Genomic DNA, 18,375 nt, shown 5'->3' on the forward strand with positions numbered 1-18,375 from the left:
GAAGAAGTTTGGAACCACCAAGACTTCCTTGAGCTGGCCGCCCGGCCAAACTAAGCAATCGGCGGAGAAGGGCCTTGGACAGGGAGGTGACCAAGAACCTGATGGTCACTTTGACAGAGCTCCTCTGTGGAAATGGGAGAACCTTCCAGAAGGACAACAATCTCTGAAGCACACCACCAATCAGGCCTTTATGGTAGAGTGGCCAGACGAAAACCACTTCTCAGTAAAAGGCACATAACAGCCCACTTGGAGTTTGCCAAAAGGCACCTAAAGGAATCAGACCATGAGAAACAAGATTATCTGGTCTGATGAAACCAAGATTGAACTCGTTGGCCTGAATCCCAAGCGTCACGTCTGGAGGAAACCTGGCACCATTCCTACGGTGAAGCATGGTGGTGGCAACATCATGCTGTGGGGATGTTCTTCAGCGGCAGGGACTGGGAGACTAGTCAGGGTCGAGGGAAAGATGAACGGAGCAAAGTACAGAGAGATCCTTAATGAAAACCTGCTCCGGAGTGCTCAGGACCCCAGACTGGGGTGAAGGCTCATCTTCCAACAAGACAACGACCCTAAGCACACAGCCAAGACAACGTGGAAGTAGCTTCAGGACAAGTCTCTGAATGTCCTTGAACCCTATCGAACATCTCTGGAGAGACAGGAAAAGAGCTGTGCAGCGAGTTTCTCCCATCCAACCTGACAGAGCTTGAGAGGATCTGCAGAGAAGAATGGGAGAAACTCCCCAAATACAGGTGTGCCAAGCTTATAGCATCATACCCAAGAAGACTCGAGGCTGTAATCACTGCCAAAGGTGCTTCAACAAAGTAAGGGGTCAGAATACTTATCTAAATGTGTTATTTTATTTTTAAAAACCTGTTTTTGCTCTGTCATTATGGGGTATTCTGTGTAGATTGATGAGGAAAATAAACAATTGAATACATTTTAGACTAAGGCTGTAACCTAACAAAATGTGAAAAAAGTCAAGGATCTGAATACTTTCCGAATGCACTGCAGCTATCTACCTACCTAGATATTAGCAACATACCTTTATTTTACCAGCTCCTCTTCTGCTTCAGCCAGTGGAGATTTTTTTCTTATTTCTGACAATTATATGAACAAGGTGAAATCTATTTCAATTGATGGTGTCCGAATGCACTGCTTTATTAAAGCAATTCAGAACTAACTTGTTATGTTGCATACTCAAAAGCCTGATTAACTCATTGCAGAATGTATCCATAAGGATGAATGAATAGGCATATTTATGACAATACACCTAATCACCCATCAATCACATTGTTTTAAAGAAATCAAAATAGTAAACAATGCATACATATGCCTTTTATATGCAACATAACATGTAAACATCTGAATTTAAGTAAACATTAAATTGTTTATTCATCAATGCCACAAACCTTAGACATCGAAGAGCACCATATGAACAGTTGTTACTATCCAAGAGTGCACAGATTCTTCTGCTTTTCCCTTTTAGGAATTAGACCAGTAAAAATAACACGATGTAAAACAGAATATTATGCTTTTGTGGGTGAGTTAAAAATGGAAACTGGATGCTTAAGGTAGGTTTTATATAAAATACTAGGTCAACTCCAGCAGAATGAGAAACACTTAGACTCAAAACAAGGAAGCCATGCCTAAACGCAGCCACTGTATATCAACACCCTTCTTGTAAATTTAACAGGTCCATGTTGCTGCTGTTAATTGTAAGCAGTACATTTACCACTGCATTCAGTCTGAACCCCAGAATAAGCAGGGCAGCATTACACAGGTGACAAAAAGGTAGTAAAAACAGTACATCACAACACGTTTAAACATGTTATCAAATCAGGAGAAGGAAAGGTGAAGGAAGCAGCATAGGGAAAATGGGTGAAGGTAGGGTGGGTTTACAGAGATAAGAGAGAGTTCCAAAGTGTTGACACAAATGATAAACTAAGCAATACCATGCAACAAACTACTACACATATAAAAGAATGTACTCCACAGGCCAGTACAATAGCCTACACATGGAGGGGTACCTAATGGCACATACAGGCTGTGTGCAGCAGTTAGTGGTTATGAGATGGTTTGGCTTGGAAAGGTTTTTTCACCTGGTCACAGACAGTTGATGTGTTGTGCACTGAAGTTCACAAGCGAAGGGAAAAGGTGAGAGGAGGAGAGCACGTAGATGCGAAGGAATTATACAAAGATCAAAGTTTACATGCTATTTGCATGTGGCTGCTATGAAGGTGAACTGTGTTTGCGTGTGATTAGTTGTGTATTAATTCCGCCGATTCTGTTAAAACGTTTCTTAAACAGAACGAAACAGGGATAAACATATCTGAATTTGTCCAATAAAAACTCTTGTTTGCAACTGTTGGACTAATGATTACACCCTAGATCAGCTAGATGCAGGCAAGAGTGTGCAAGGCGGTATTGAATGTGTCACTTTCTGTCACCTTGATTACTGAAATTTGTCTACCTGTGCACCCGTTGTAAACTTTTATTCACAGGCTAGGTTGTAGCAACCTCATGGGTATAAGGAAGTAGTAGCCTAAATCTATCGATGTTACATTGAGATGAGTGAATGGAATATGAATGACAGTCATCTAATATGCTGTAATAGAAATAAGTGGCAGATATAGGGGTGGTAATGTGTGAGGTAATGGAGTCCAGGTGTTCCTCATTATGACGTACAGGTGCGTGTAATGATTGATGCCAGGTGTGCGTAATGATAGATCCCAGGACCAGTGGTTAGTATACAGTCAACGTCGAACGCTGGAGGGGAGGAGCAGGAGTAGACATGACAGTAACCCCCCCCCCCCCCCCACGCGCAGAGGGACGGACACTGAGGATGAGGAGCGGGCCAGTCCGAGCGGTGAAGGTGGAAATCACGGATGATGTTGGGGTCCAGAATGTCTTCCACTGGAACCCAACACCGCTCCTCTGGGCCATACCCCTCGAGTCCACCAGGTACTGAAGCTGACCCCCATGACGTTGGGAGTCCAGTAGAGATCTGACGGCATAGGCCAGACCAGGGGGGCGGAGGGGTGTCGTGGGGGACAGCATCAGCTAGGGGACCAGGAACCACCGGCCTGAGAAGGGAGACATGAAAAGAAGGTGAGATATGGTAGTCACTGGGAGGCTGTAACCTATACGTCACCTCATTGATCCTTCTGAGAACCTTGAACGGTCCCACAAACCGGGGACTCAGCTTTTTACAGGGCAGGTGGAGTGGGAGGTTCCTGGTAGAGAGCCAGACACGATCCCCAGGGATCGTCCATGGAAGGAATCGAGGCCTGACTCCTCAGGAACCTTCCCAGCTCCTGGATTATCCTCTCCACCTGCCCATTGGACTGAGGCCTATACCTGGAAGTGAGGCTGACTGTGACCCCGAGCTTCTCCATAAAGGCTCTCCATACCCATGATGTGAACTGGGGGCCACGGTCAGAGACGATGTCCTCCAGAAGACCATAATGCCGGAAGACCTGCTGGAATAGTGCTTCAGCAACCTGGAGAGCAGTAGGGAGACAAGAAAGATGGATTAAAGGACAGGATTTTGAAAATCTATCCACAACCACCAAAATGGTGGTGAAACTGTCAGAGGAGGGGAGATCAGTAACAAAGTCAATGGATAGGTGGGACCAGGGAAGCTGAGGCACAGGAAGGGGAAGGAGTTTCCCTGCTGGAGTGTTCCAGGGGGATTTGGTTTAGGCACATACGAAAATGGAGTTGACGTAGCGAGTGATGTCCTGCGCCAAGGTGGGCCACTAGTACTTCTCAGAAATGGATTGATTAGTGTGAGAAATACCTGGATGTCCAGCAGAGACAGCTGTTTGTGCCCAGGTCAGCAGCCGATCCCTTATCACCATGGGAACATAGATGCGCGCGGCAGGACAGTTAGGGGGTCTGGGCTACCTCTCCAAAGCCTGGCGAATGTCCACATCTACTTCCCAGACCACTGGCGCTATGACTCGGGAAGGGATTGTAGGTGCACTCTGGACAGGACCCTCTCCCGAATCGTAGAGACGGGACATCGGGCCTTTGTTCTTTGAACCTGGGCGATAGGTCAGCATGAAGTCAAACCTTGTGAATAAAAGGGCCCACCTTGCTTGGAGCGGCTTCAGCCTCCCCGCTGTCCGTATGTACTCCAGGTTCTGATGGTCAGTGAGGGTGACGAATGGTTCCTTGGCGCCCTCCAGCCAGTGTCTTCACTCCTCTAATGCCAACTTCACAGCCAGGTGCTCTCGATCGCCAACGTCGTAATTCCTCTCTGCAGGGGACAGTTTCTTAGAGTAATATGCACAAGGATACAATTTGTGGCTGATTTGGTAGCCTAAGTAGGAGACAGTCTTCTGATGAAATTGGCACTTTTAAGCCTTGACGAACGGGTAGTTAGCCAGGAGGCATTCCAGGACTGCTCGAACGTGAATGATGTGATCCTCCAGGGTAGCCAAGTAGACCAGGATGTCGTCGATATACACAACCCCGTCGTCTGAGCATGTCCCTGAACACCTCGTTAATGAATGTCTGGAACACTGACGAAGCATTGGCTTAACCAAATGGCATCACCAAGTACTCGCAGTGACCAGACATCATGCTAAACGCAGTCTTCCACTCATCCCCGGATGAGATAGTTTACACTCCGCAGGTCCAGTTTGGTAAAGAACCTGGCCCCGCAGAGCTGTTGGATGGCTGCTGGCACCAACAGGAGAGGGTAACGGTACTTTGTGGTAATTTCATTGAGTCCTTTGTGATCAATACATGGACATAACCCTCCATCCTTCTTGGCCATGATGACGAAACCAGCCGACGCAGGAGAAGTGGACGTGCGAATGAAACCTTGGAGCGCCTCTTGGATGTAATCCTCCATTGCCTGGGTCTCAACCACCGACAGGGGGTAGATGCGTCTGCTCGGAGGCACAGACCCTGCCAGCAGGTCGATGGCACATTCCCAGGGGCGATTAGGGGGAAGACAGGTGACGTGGGTCTTGGAGAATACCTCCTTCAAGTCCTGGTATACCTCTGGGATGTTGGGCTGAAGGCTAACCACAGGACTCTCAACCGACGTGGCACCACAGGGGATGGGGAAGCAGGTCCTCTGGCATTTGGGTGACCAGTCTGATTCTCATCCGACTATGAGATGGTGGGGTTATGGCGTTGAAGCCGAGGGTGATCTTGTGACCTGGTGCACTGGTGATGAAGAAGATGTTCTCCTGATGAATGGACTCCGTGGTGAGAATGAGTGTGATGGTTCCGGATCTTAGTGGCCGATTATCAAGGGCTTGAACCGGGAAAGGAGAGCGGGTATGAGATGTTAACCTCTTACATCTAGACGTTCCGCTAGCGGAACACCTGCTCCAATATCCAATGATAGGCGTGGCGCGAATTACAAATTCCTCAAAAATACAAAAACTTCCATTTTTCAAACATATGACTATTTCACAGCATTTTAAAGACAAGACTCTCCTTTATCTAACCACACTGTCCGATTTCAAAAAGGCTTTACAACGAAAGCAAAACATTAGATTGTCAGCAGAGTACCCAGCCAGAAATAATCAGACATCCATTTTTCAAGCTAGCATATAATGTCACAAAAAACAAAACCACAGCTAAATGCAGCACTAACCTTTGATCTTCATCAGATGACACACCTAGGACATTATGTTATACAATACATGCATGTTTTGTTCAATCAAGTTCATATTTATATCAAAAACCAGATTTTTACATTAGCATGTGACGTTCAGAACTAGCATTCCCACCGAACACTTCCGGTGAATTTACTAAATTACTCACGATAAACGTTCACAAAAAACAAATTATTTTAAGAATTATAGATACAGAACTCCTTTGCAATCGAGGTGTCCGATTTTAAAATAGCTTTTCGGTGAAAGCACATTTTGCAATATTCTGAGTAGATAGCCCAGCCATCACGGCTAGCTATTTAGACACCCACCAAGTTTAGCCCTGACCAAACTCCGATTTACTATTAGAAAAGTTTGATTACCTTTGGTGTTCTTCGTTAGAATGCACTCCCAGGACTGCTACTTCAATAACAAATGTTGGTTTGGTTCAAAATAATCCATTGTTATATCCAAATAGCGGCGTTTTGTTCGTGCGTTCAAGACACTATCCGAAGTGTAAATAAGGGTAACGCGCATGACGCATTTCGTGACAATTTTTTTTTCTAAATATTCCATTACCGTACTTCGAAGCATGTCAACCGCTGTTTCAAATCAATTTTTATGCCATTTTTCTCGTAAAAAAGCGATAATATTCCGACCGGGAGTGGTGGTTTTCGTTCAAAGATAAAACATGGAGTCCACTCGTGCACGAGCCTGAGTCTCACAGTACTGTGACCAGCCACTATCCAAACGTGCTACTTTTTTTCAGCCAGAGCCTGCAAAGCCACGATTCAGCTTTTTGCCGCCTTCTGAGAGCCCATGGGAGCCGTAGGAAGTGTCACGTAACAGCAGAGATCCCCTGTAATGGATAGAGATAATCAAGAAGGCCAAGAAATTGTCAGACAGGGCACTTCCTGCATGGAATCTTCAGGTTTTGGCCTGCCAAATGAGTTCTGTTATACTCACAGACACCATTCAAACAGTTTTAGAAACTTTGGAGTGTTTTCTATCCAAAGCTAATAATTATATGCATATTCTAGTTTCTGGGCAGGAGTAATAATCAGATTAAATCAGGTACGTTTTTTATCTGGCCGTGAAAATACTGCCCCCTAGCCATAACAGGTTAAGAGAGGAGATAAGGGTCTGGTCTTTTAAGTTCCCCGTGGCACCGGAATCCACTAACGCTGTAGACACAGTACATGAGGGACAGTCAACTAGTGTGATGGACACCAAAAAGAGTTTAGCAGAAAGTGATGAAGATTGAATACTCACTCCTGCCCTATGAGGTGGAAGAGCACGTATTCTGCCGTAATTAGAGTAAGCGCTCACCTCCCTCTCTGCCCTCTGGGGATGATCAAAGATGCATTTGAACAGAGACATGAACCCCTCATATGAATCTAGCTCTTCCGCTCTCCCAGACGGCCGTGGCCCATTCCAAAGCCCACCCAGTCAGCAGAGAAATAACTGTGGCAATCTTGGACCTCTCGGTGGTGGGGGCTTCCCTCTGGTGTGTAAAGTAGAGGGAGCACTGAAGTAGGAAGCCACGGCATTTAGATGGGGTAACATATTTATCCGGTAGGGACAAACGGGCATCGCTGACCTGAGCGGGTTGCTGAATAGGCTGTTGTGCTGGGTCGACTGGTTATAGAGTATCCACCGTTAGTTGACGGCAACACCTGGGTATGTTCGAGATGTTGCACACTGCAAAGAACCTCTCCCATAGCCGTCCCCAGTTGTGCCAGCTGGTCCTGGTGTTGACATAGATGGTATCCCTGCTTGTCGACCGTCTGGGAGATATTTTGTTCTCCTGCTGCTTCCATTGTTTGAGTCAGTATTCCATAACGAAGACGCTGTGAGTCGAGAAGCAGGTGAAACATTTAATAAAACAACAAACATGGAACGAGACAACATAACAGTAGCATCTTTTCATAAACACAGGATCAATACTGACTGGGGAAGGAACCTAAGGGAGTGCCAGATATATGTGAGGTAATGAGTAAGGTAATGGAGTCCAGGTGTGCCTCATGATGACGTACAGGTGCGTGTAATGATTGATACCAGGTGTGTGTAATGATGGATCCCAGGAACGGTGGTTAGTATACAGGCGACGTTGAACGCCGGAGGGGAGGAGAGGGAGTAGACGTGACACATACAGTATACAGTCTCCAAGCAGTTTAGCAGTTACACCGGTGGACACCGGTGGCAATAAATTGATAAAAGTTTACCTTGACTTGGAAGAGTACCAGTGTTGGATAGTCATAGCCAGCTAGCTAACATAGCATCCATCTATGTTTAAGCCGGGTGTTTGAATAGGCTAAACTAGCTAGCTGCATTTGCTAGCTAAGTAAGTGAAAAAAATCTGAAATTTAGCTAGCTCTCTCTCGCACTCTCTTGCTTTCAGTACTAGAGTTATTCTCTGATCCTTTGATTGGGTCAACAACATGTCAGTTCATGCTGCAAGAGCTCTGATAGGTTAGAGGACGTCCTCTGGAAGTTGTCATAATTACTGTGCAAGTCTATGGAATGGGGTGAAAACCATGAGCCTCCTAGGTTTTGTACTGAAGTCAATGTACACAGGACAGAAACTAGCTGACTCTGGCTACACCATGGTGCTACCCTACAGAATACTTTTGAGGCTACTGTAGACCTTCATTGCAATACAGTGTGTTTTAATCAGTTATTTGGCGACGTGAATATATTTAGTATAGTTTTATATAAAAAGGATAACTGATGTTGTTTCAATATATTTATTAAATTCACTGAGGATGGACGTTTGTTTTACTATCCTTGTGGGGACCAAACCATTTATTCCTATTCAAAATCCTCTTTTCCCCAACCTTAACCCCTAACCCTAACTCTTTGCAATTACAGTTTGTTTCCTTTCACAATAACAATGCAATTGAATCACATTTAACACTAAACAATAACTTGACAGACATGAATATATATATACACAATAGAGAATATATTAAAGGAAACCAAATCTTTTAGCCCGTTTAAACATGAGCTTCTCAGTCTATCAATATAATTAGTGATATTCAGCAATAGCATAGCAGGATTTGCAAGTATTGTGGTACCCATTTATTCCCCAGTCTATTCCATTACCCTATGACAAAAGGTTCCCAAACTTGGACATTTACAGAACATATGGATAATTTCACTTGTAATTCTTTATATCAGATTTTTTATTTTATGATTTTTTAAATATAAATTGACTTTTTTTACCCCCTTTTTCTCCCCAATTGGTAGTTAGTCTTGTCCCATTGCTGCAACTCCTGTACGGACTCGGAAGAGGTGAAGGTCGAGAGCCATGCGCACTCCGAAACACAACCCCATCAAGCCGCACTGCTTCTTAACACAATGCACGCTTAAGCCGGAAGCCGGCCGCACCAATGTGTCGGGAAGAAACACCGTACAGCGTGCTTGCGCCCGCCCTGCCACAGGAGTCGCTAGAGCGCAATGGGACAAGGACATCTTGGCCGGACAAAACCTCCCCTACCCGGATGATGCTTGGCCAATTTAACGTCGCCTAATGCCGGCTGCAACACAGTCCAGTATCGAACCAGGATCTGTAGTAACGCAGCTAGCACTGCGATGCAGTGCCCAAGACCGCTGCGCCACTCGGGAGGCCCATGTCAGCTGTACTTGATTGACATCTCCAGCATAGGTTGGATTCTATCAAACCTATTCTGTTCAGCCTCAGAGGAGTCCAATAAATCCCATTGAACACTTTAAATTGAATCAGCATCCCTCATAGGGATCTGCATCGGTTGTACTATTTTGTTCCATTCCTCCTCTACAAATGTTACCTCTAGGTCTTTTTCACCATACAGCCTTTAGGCCCTTACAAGTTTCATTAAATCCAGCTATAAGGTGGCTATATACACTGCTCAAAAAAATAAAGGGAACACTTAAACAACACAATGTAACTCCAAGTCAATGTAACTCCAAGTCAATCACACTTCTGTGAAATCAAACTGTCCACTTAGGAAGCAACACTGATAGACAATAAATTTCACATGTTGTTGTGCAAATGTTATAGACAACAGGTGGAAATTATAGGCAATTAGCAAGACACCCCCAATAAAGGAGTGGTTCTGCAGGTGGTGACCACAGACCACTTCTCAGTTCCTATGCTTCCTGGCTGATGTTTTGGTCACTTTTGAATGCTGGCGGTGCTTTCACTCTAGTGGTAGCATGAGACAGAGTCTACAACCCACACAAGTGGCTCAGGTAGTGCAGCTCATCCAGGAAGGTACATCAATGCGAGCTGTGGCAAGGTTTGCTGTGTCTGTCAGCGTAGTGTCCAGAGCATGGAGGCGCTACCAGGAGACAGGCCAGTACATCAGGAGACGTGGAGGAGGCCATAGTAGGGCAACAACCCAGCAGCAGGACCGCTACCTCCGCCTTTGTGCAAGGAGGAGCAGGAGGAGCACTGCCAGAGCCCTGCAAAATGACCTCCAGCAGATGTGCATGTGTCTGCTCAAAGGGTCAGAAACAGACTCCATGAGGGTGGTATGAGGGCCCGACGTCCACAGGTGGGGGTTGTGCTTACAGCCCAACACCGTGCAGGACGTTTGGCATTTGCCAGAGAACACCAAGATTGGCAAATTTGCCACTGGGGCCCTGTGCTCTTCACAGATGAAAGCAGGTTCACACTGAGCACATGTGACAGAGTCTGGAGGCGCCGTGGAGAACGTTCTGCTGCCTGCAACATGACCAGTTTGGCGGTGGGTCTGTCATGGTGTGGGGTGGCATTTCTTTGGGGGGCCGCACAGCCCTCCATGTGCTCGCCAGAGGTAGCCTGACTGCCATTAGGTACCGAGATGAGATCCTCAGACCCCTTGTGAGACCATATGCTGGTGCGGTTGGCCCTGGGTTCCTCCTAATGCAAGACAATGCTAGACCTCATGTGGCTGGAGTGTGTCAGCAGTTCCTGCAAGAGGAAGGCATTGATGCTATGGACTGGCCCGCCCGTTCCCCAGACCTGAATCCAATTGAGCACATCTGGGACATCATGTCTCGCTCCATCCACCAACGCCACGTTGCACCACAGACTGTCCAGGAGTTGGCGGATGCTTTAGTCCAGGTCTGGGAGGAGATCCCTCAGGAGACCATCCGCCACCTCATCAGGAGCATGCCCAGGCGTTGTAGGGAGGTCATACAGGCACGTGGAGGACACACACTACTGAGCCTCATTTTGACTTGTTTTAAGGACATTACATCAAAGTTGGATCAGCCTGTAGTGTGGTTTTCCACTTTAATTTTGAGTGTGACTCCAAATCCAGACCTCCATGGGTTGATAAATTGGATTTCCATTGATTATTTTTGTGTGCTTTTGTTGTCAGCACATTCAACTATGTAAAGAAAAAAGTATTTAATACGATTATTTCATTCATTCAGATCTAGGATGTGTTATTTTAGTGTTCCCTTTATTTTTTGGAGCAGTGTGTATATATAAGCCCTGCGGTATGTGGTCATTTGCAGAGGATTTCTATCTTAACATTTACATCAGAATATACAGAGAACTTGTTGTTTTTCAGACCCACCGTAAACATACATTATCTCCAGTTTAGAGATTGTGTCTCCTCAAGTCTTGTTCCTGTAAATTATACTTGGACCTTAGTTCTTCAAAAGAGGTAAATGTGTTTTCTTGATTTAGACACCCAACGTTCTTTATCCCCTTTCTATACCACTGTGTCCTCCTATTTTCAATTTACAGTTGTTCCATAACAAAGCAGAGCTTGTCAAAAAAGGTGAAGATTTGTCTCTCTTATGAATCTGACTCCACATATTTTTTGTATGGGACATTATTGGATACCGCCGTCCCACCTTTTGTTGACTCAATCTGATACTCCAAATGGGGCATTAAGTTCTTCTTTGATGTCCACCAAAATTGGCCTATTGGAGTTCTCAATGAAGAGAGAGCCTTTTTGGGCAGTTATAAAGGCTTCTTGACATAATTGCATGTCAGGTAGCTTTAATCCTCCCTTATCAGTCTTTGCCTGTAATCTCGCCTGTTTCATCCTGGCCCTTTTACCGGCCCAAATAAAGGGAGTATTCATTTTGTCCCTAGATTTAAAAAGGTACCGACAGGTATGGATAGTGGTAACATGCTGATGATGTAATTCAGTTTTGGGAGCTATGACCAATCTTTATATGCCTAGTTAAATAAAGGTTAAATAAAGAATAATACAAAATGATAAGCTGTATCCTACCCCATAATGCGATTGGTAGTTTATCCCAGTTCTTAAACTGGAGTTGAATTTTGTTGAATAGTGGGTTAAGGTTTTCAGAAATCACGTTCTCTTGACTAGGATTTAAAGCAATCCCCAGGCACTTCAAGTTTTTAGGGACCCATTGATACCTCCACTTAAGGAAATCAATGTTTTGATAGGGGCATTACCTCAGACTTGGTCAAATTTACTTTATACCCCAATATCTCTGAAAATGAATTTACTCGGTTGAGTAAAGGAGATATGGAGAGTTGGGGGTCTGATATTAATAGCAATATGTAGTCTGCGTAAAGCAGTAGTTTATTCTACCTACCTCCCACAGTAACCCCTTTGACTGACTGATGCAGCCTAATGGCTTTGGCTAATGGTTCTACTGCTATAATAAATAGCAGAGGTGAGAGACAGTCACCTTGTTTCGTGCCTCATCCTACTTTAAATGGAGATGACCGTAATCTGTTCGTGTCTACTATGGATTTGGGGTCGTTGTACATAAGTGTAATAATATTCTGAAAGCCCTGTCCAAATTCAAATGTATTTAGAGTATAATGCAGGTAATCCCAACCCACACCATCAAAGGCTTTCTCTGCATCTAGGGATAAGGCTGCCACTGAAGTAACCAAATATTTTGCCTTCCAGATGACATGCAAAAGGCATCTAAGATTATCAGATCAGTTCTGCCTTTCACCAATTCCACATGGTCTGGATTTATGATTTTCTTAATATATGATTCACCCTCATAGACAGAAGTTTTGTAAATGATTTTCCATCCCAATTTATCAAAGAAATTGGACAGTAGCTTCCACACATGGGGATTCTTTCCTTTTTTTTGAGGAGTAGGGCGATTACTGTCTCACCTGTGTTAATCAATGTGTTAAATGTTTTCAATACCTCTGGGCTAAGCTGCTCTGCAAAACTTTTATAGAAACGACTGGGTAGCCCATCCAAGCCTGGAGTTTTACCAATGGTGCTTGTCTTATAGTTTTGGGTCAATTCCTCCAAAAATAATGGGGCAATCTAGTCAATTCCTGTCTTCCGCTGTTCGTTTATGCAGGTTCAAATTCTGAAAGAATGTCTCTGCTTTCTGCATATCTAAAGGACCATCTGAAGTATAACGTTTCTGATTGAAGTCTCTAAATATATTGTTTTCTTTATGATTGGTAATCAAGCATGCCTGTCTTATTTCTGATTCCACCTATTTGCTGAATTGTTTCAATTGACTGGCCAACAGTTTTCCTGCCTTTTCACCCGATTCGTACCATCTCTGCTTCAACCTGTACAGGGAATATTCAGCTTTTTTACTGAATAAAATATTTAGCTCGTATTTGGTTTTCGTCAGATTTGCCAGAGGATTGTTGTTGAGATTGGACCAATATCCCTCTCCAGCATTTTGAGCTCTGTTTCAAATTTAAAAAAGTTCTATTAATCAAATGTTTTAATAGTATCTGATCGTTGTGTCATTACTTCGCGTATGTAATCTTTAAAAGCTTCCCAAACAAGTATCTGTTTTGCACTGTCATTGTTTGTTTCAAAGAATATTGTAATGTGTGCTTTAAGGAATTCACAAAACACCTCGTCCTGTAAGAGGCTGGTGTTCATTCGCCAACATTTCAATGTTTCTCTTTCTTCTCCTATTCCAAAGGTCTGATCAATGGGTGCATGATCTGTCATAGCTATTGTGCCCACACTGCAAGCACCCACTTTATCTATGAGAGAGAGTGAGATCAGACAGTAGTCTATGCGTGAATAAACAGTAAGCTTATTTGAAAAGAATGTGTAATCATGAGCAGTTTGATTGATCAGTCTCCATATAGCATAAAGACCAGCATCTTTACACAGTGTTGGAATTGCTTCTTGAGTTTGAGGTCCTGTTTTTATTTATTTTGAATTTAACTAGGCAAGACAGTTAAGAACAAATACTTATTTACAATGACGGCCTACCCCGGCCAACTCTGGGCCAACTGTGCACCGCCCTATGGGACTCCCAATCACGGCTGGATGTGATACAGCCAGGATCGACCAGTTTTAGATTCATCTAAAATGCATCAGGGACCTGATTATAATCCCCCCCCCTAGTACCAGAGGAAAATCATCTAAATCCAGTATTATTTTGCTAAATAATTAATGTCACTTGTTAAATCCACTTCAATCAGTATAGATGAAGGGGAGGAGGCAGGTTAAGGAAGGATTTTTAAGCCTTGAGACATGGATTGTGTGTGTGCTATTCAGAGGGTGAATGGGCAAGACAAAAGATTTATGTGCCTTTGAACGGAGTATGGTAGTATGTGCCAGGTGCACTGGTTTGTGTCAAGAACTGCAACGTTGCTGTTTTTTTTTAATGCTCAACAGTTTCATGTATGTATCAAGAATGGTCCACCACCCAAAGGACATCCAGGCAATTTGACACAACTGTGGGAAGCATTGGAGTCAACATGGACCAGCATCTCTGTGGAGCGCTTTTGACACCTTGCAAAGTCAATGCCCTGACAAATGGAGGCTATTCTGAGGGCAAAATGGGGGGTGTAACTCAATATTTGGAAGGTGTTCCTAATGTCTGGTATAAATTCAGTGTGTGTGTCACCTCCGTGAACACATTTCTCTTGTCCTGAACATCCTTGGAAAAGTCAAAGTTTGTCCCTTTCCAGTGAACATTTCTAAGAGCTTTTGCTCTGAGCCAGACCTTCTCCCTGTCGGTGTATTGTAAGATTTTCACCAGGTTGGGGCAGTGTCGTCGCTGTCCGATGTGTTCTCTCGATGGTCATGTTAACATCATCAGGTGTGTCCTAAAAAGTCTTTCACACAATCAATCAAATTCAATTTTATTTGTCACATGCACTGAATACCACAGGTGTAGACCTTACCGTGGAATGCTTACTTACAAGCCCTTAACCAACAAAGCAATTTTAAGAAAATTTAGATATATTTACTAAATTAAGTAATACAAAAAAAAGTAACAATAAAAATGAGGCTATATACAGGGGGTACCGGTACGGAGTCAATGTGAGGGGTACAGCTTAGTCGAGGTAATTTGTACATGTAGGTAGGGGTAAAATGACTATGCATAGATAATAAACAGCGAGTAGCAGCAGTGTAAAAACAAAGGGGGTGGAGTTCAATGCAAATAGTCCGGTTGGCCATTTTATGAATTGTTCAAAAGTCTTATGGCTCGAGGGTAGAAGCTGTTAAGGAGCCTTTTGGACCTACACTTGGAGCTCCGGTACCGCTTGCCGTGCAGTAGCAGAGAACAGTCTAGAACTTGGGTGACTGGAGTCTGACAATTTTTTGGGCCTTCCTCTGACACCGCCTAGTATATAGGTCCTAGATGGCAGGAAGCTTGGCCCCAGTGATGTACTGGGCCGTAGGCACTACCCTCTGTAGCGCCTTACGGCCGGATGTCGAGCAGTTGCCATACCAGGTGGTGATGCAACTGGTCAGGATGCTCTTGATGGTGCAGCTGTAGAACTTTTTGAGGATCTGGGGACCCATGCCAAATATTTTCAGTCTCCTGAGGGGGAAAGGGTGTTGTCGTGCCCTCTTCACGACTTTATTGGTGTGTTTGGACCATTTCTAGTTGTTGATGTGGACACAGAGGAACTTGAAGCTCTCAACCTGCTCCACTACAGCCCCGTCGATGAGAATGGGGGCATGCTCTGTCCTCCTTTTCCTGTAGTCCACAATCATCTCCTTAGTCTTGGTTACGTTGAGGGATAGGTTGTTATTCTGGCACCACGGCCAGGTCTCTGACCTCCTCCCTATAGGCTTAACAATGTAGAAGTGAACCAATTTTTACAGATTGATAATTGGAAACGTGCCAAGTTAAATGTGCACCAGGTGCAACACACCTTGTACCACCAGATAGAATACTGTTCACGTACTCTGCAGTGGATTTTCTTTTCTTCACTTTACTAGCTAGTTGACCAATGCTAAACTACAGCTAACGATAGCCAGCTAGTAGCCAATGCTATTGAAAAACATCGATCAGTCACGTGAGCATTGGCGATTTTAGCATGTAAATCTTGGTGGGGCAAATTCAACATTTGTTTTTAGATGTATGCCAGCAAAGCTACAACTCCTTGTGGATTTGTTGTAAATTGATAAGAATCCTATTCTCCTTCAATAATAGCAAACACCAAAATGAGTTTTGGCTTTTGAACCACACACAAACATAATTACATTTATGTTCAGTAAATTCATAATGTTTATTCTTATCATTAACACTTAGCTCTAAGTATAAGAAAGTCCAAGTAAATGAGCTGCGACAAGGTAGGCATATTTGCACATTCAAAATGGACACCGTCAAAAATTCAGATAGATGTTAGTTCAGATAAATTCAGCAAGATGTTGAGGCCTTAACTTTACTGTTCTTTAAGTCACCACAGACAGAGAGAGAGAGAGACTCGGTTTGCTTACCATTTGTTGTATTTTATTAGGCCTATGTGGTCTAAAAAGGAAGGAAAATACAATCACGAGGTTCTAAATTATTAGAGAGTGAGGCACATGGGCTACTAAGAGCTTACTACAAAACATACACTTAGTATTACTTTCTTAGCTACAGTATACATATCTTTCTGGCATATTACATAATTTATGCAGCAGCATACTAGACATTTTTGGACTCACCATTGTTGTGCTGTGCTCACTTGAACAGGAAGGTGGTGCGGCGGTCCTTCTTGTGGGCAAATTTTGTCCTGAAACTTTGTCATCAACGTCTGGCATTCTCTGGATTGCGAACTTTGAAAAAAAAACAAGGTTGAATCATGATGTCAGTGACCTTCAGGTCGGAGAAAGAGGCCCGAGTTTCCAACTTGGAATTCTGAGTTGGATAACCATTCAAAACGTATTTTCCCAGTCTGAGCAAATTTTTTCCCCCGAGGTCCCAGTTGTCTTGAACTCACTGAAGTCTGAGATTTCCCAGTTCCGAGTTTACAGTTGTTTTGAACACGGCAGAAATCATGCTGGATTGACAGCATGGCCATTGTATTCAACCTTTTCTGGCCCATGGTGTTGTTTGTGAATGTTTATCCTTTTAAGCTCGGAAAAGAGAACCTTGAACCCAGACTTGGACCATTGCTGAATTTGCGATTTCCAACTTGTTGTGTAATGTTTATGTCCAATGAGCACCGATAGATTTTATCTATAATTTCTCTTCGTATATCAACGATTGAAAGGTATTTGCCAGTAGATTGTCGACATGATTCAGATGTTGACAATCAAAGCTACCGTAGATATAACGTGCTTTGACGTCATTTTATCTGTGGCCAATGACCTTGAGCCTTCTTGGATGGGCACTTCTAATGTAAATCTTTGGTAGCGCCCAACGGGCTTGAACTGCCTCGCTCTCCCTGTAGATTCTGCTGTGATGTAGTGTCCACATGTATTCAGCCTTCTATTTTTTGGGCCAAGCGCTTTTTGATTTGGCGCCATCCAGTGGCTGTTTTGTGTAGCCGCAGCTAACGTACAATGCTGTGTTACTTCTTTGTTGGTGGTAAAACAGTAAATTATGCAGTTCAGCCTCATTGTTGAAAAATATATATATACTGCTCAAAAAAATAAAGGGAACACTTAAACAACACAGTGTAACTCCAAGTCAATCACACTTCTGTGAAATCAAACTGTCCACTTAGGAAGCAACACTGATTGACAATTAATTTCACATGCTGTTGTGCAAATGGAATAGACAACAGGTGGAAATTATAGGCAATAAGCAAGACACCCCCAATAAAGGAGTGGTTCTGCAGGTGGAGACCACAGACCACTTCTCAGTTCCTATGCTTCCTGGGTGATGTTTTAGTCCCTTTTGAATGCTGGCGGTGCTTTCACTCTAGTGGTAGAATGAGACGGAGTCTACAACCCACACAAGTGGCTCAGGTAGTGCAGCTCATCCAGGATGGCACATCAATGCAAGCTGTGGCAAGAAGGTTTGCTGTGTCTGTCAGCGTAGTGTCCAGAGCATGGAGGCGCTACCAGGAGACAGGCCAGTACATCAGGAAACATGGAGGAGGCCGTAGGAGGGCAACAACCCAGCAGCAGGACCGCTACCTCCGCCTTTGTGCAAGGAGGAGCAGGAGGATCACTGCCAGAGCCCTGCAAAATGACCTCCAGCAGGCCACAAATGTGCATGTGTCTGCTCAAACGGTCAGAAACAGACTCCATGAGGGTGGTATGAGGGCCCGACGTCCACAGGTGGGGGTTGTGCTTACAGCCCAACACCGTGCAGGACGTTTGGCATTTGCCAGAGAACACCAAGATTGGCAAATTCGCCACTGGCACCCTGTGCTCTTCACAGATGAAAGCAGGATCACACTGAGCGCGTGATCAGACGTGCCAGAGTCTGGAGATGCCGTGGAGAACGTTCTGCTGCCTGCAACATCCTCCAGCATGACCGGTTTGGCGGTGGGTCAGTCATGGTGTGCGGTGGCATTTCTTTGGGGGGCCGCACAGCCCTCCATGTGCTCGCCAGAGGTAGCCTGACTGCCATTAGGTACCGAGATGAGATCCTCAGACCCCTTGTGAGACCATATGCTGGT

General features: G+C 44.4%; 1 long non-coding RNA gene across 2 annotated transcripts; it reads right to left on the reverse strand.

The window, feature by feature from the left end:
* Nucleotides 1-1,563: 1,563 nt before the first annotated feature.
* LOC145880023 (uncharacterized) lies at nucleotides 1,564-17,205 on the reverse strand. Of its 2 annotated transcripts, none has more exons than XR_014392904.1 (3): nucleotides 16,469-17,205; nucleotides 3,358-3,500; nucleotides 1,564-3,083 (listed from the first exon to the last, which is right to left on the reverse strand). It is a non-coding gene; the product is annotated as an uncharacterized LOC145880023 (long non-coding RNA). The 2 variants fall into 2 exon arrangements; XR_014392903.1 differs by having other exon boundaries at nucleotides 3,411-3,500; nucleotides 16,469-17,192.
* Nucleotides 17,206-18,375: the final 1,170 nt, after the last annotated feature.

This window comes from Salmo salar, chromosome 07 (assembly GCF_965601325.2).
Source record: "Salmo salar chromosome 07, fSalSal1, whole genome shotgun sequence".
Taxonomy (NCBI): Eukaryota; Metazoa; Chordata; class Actinopteri; order Salmoniformes; family Salmonidae; genus Salmo; species Salmo salar.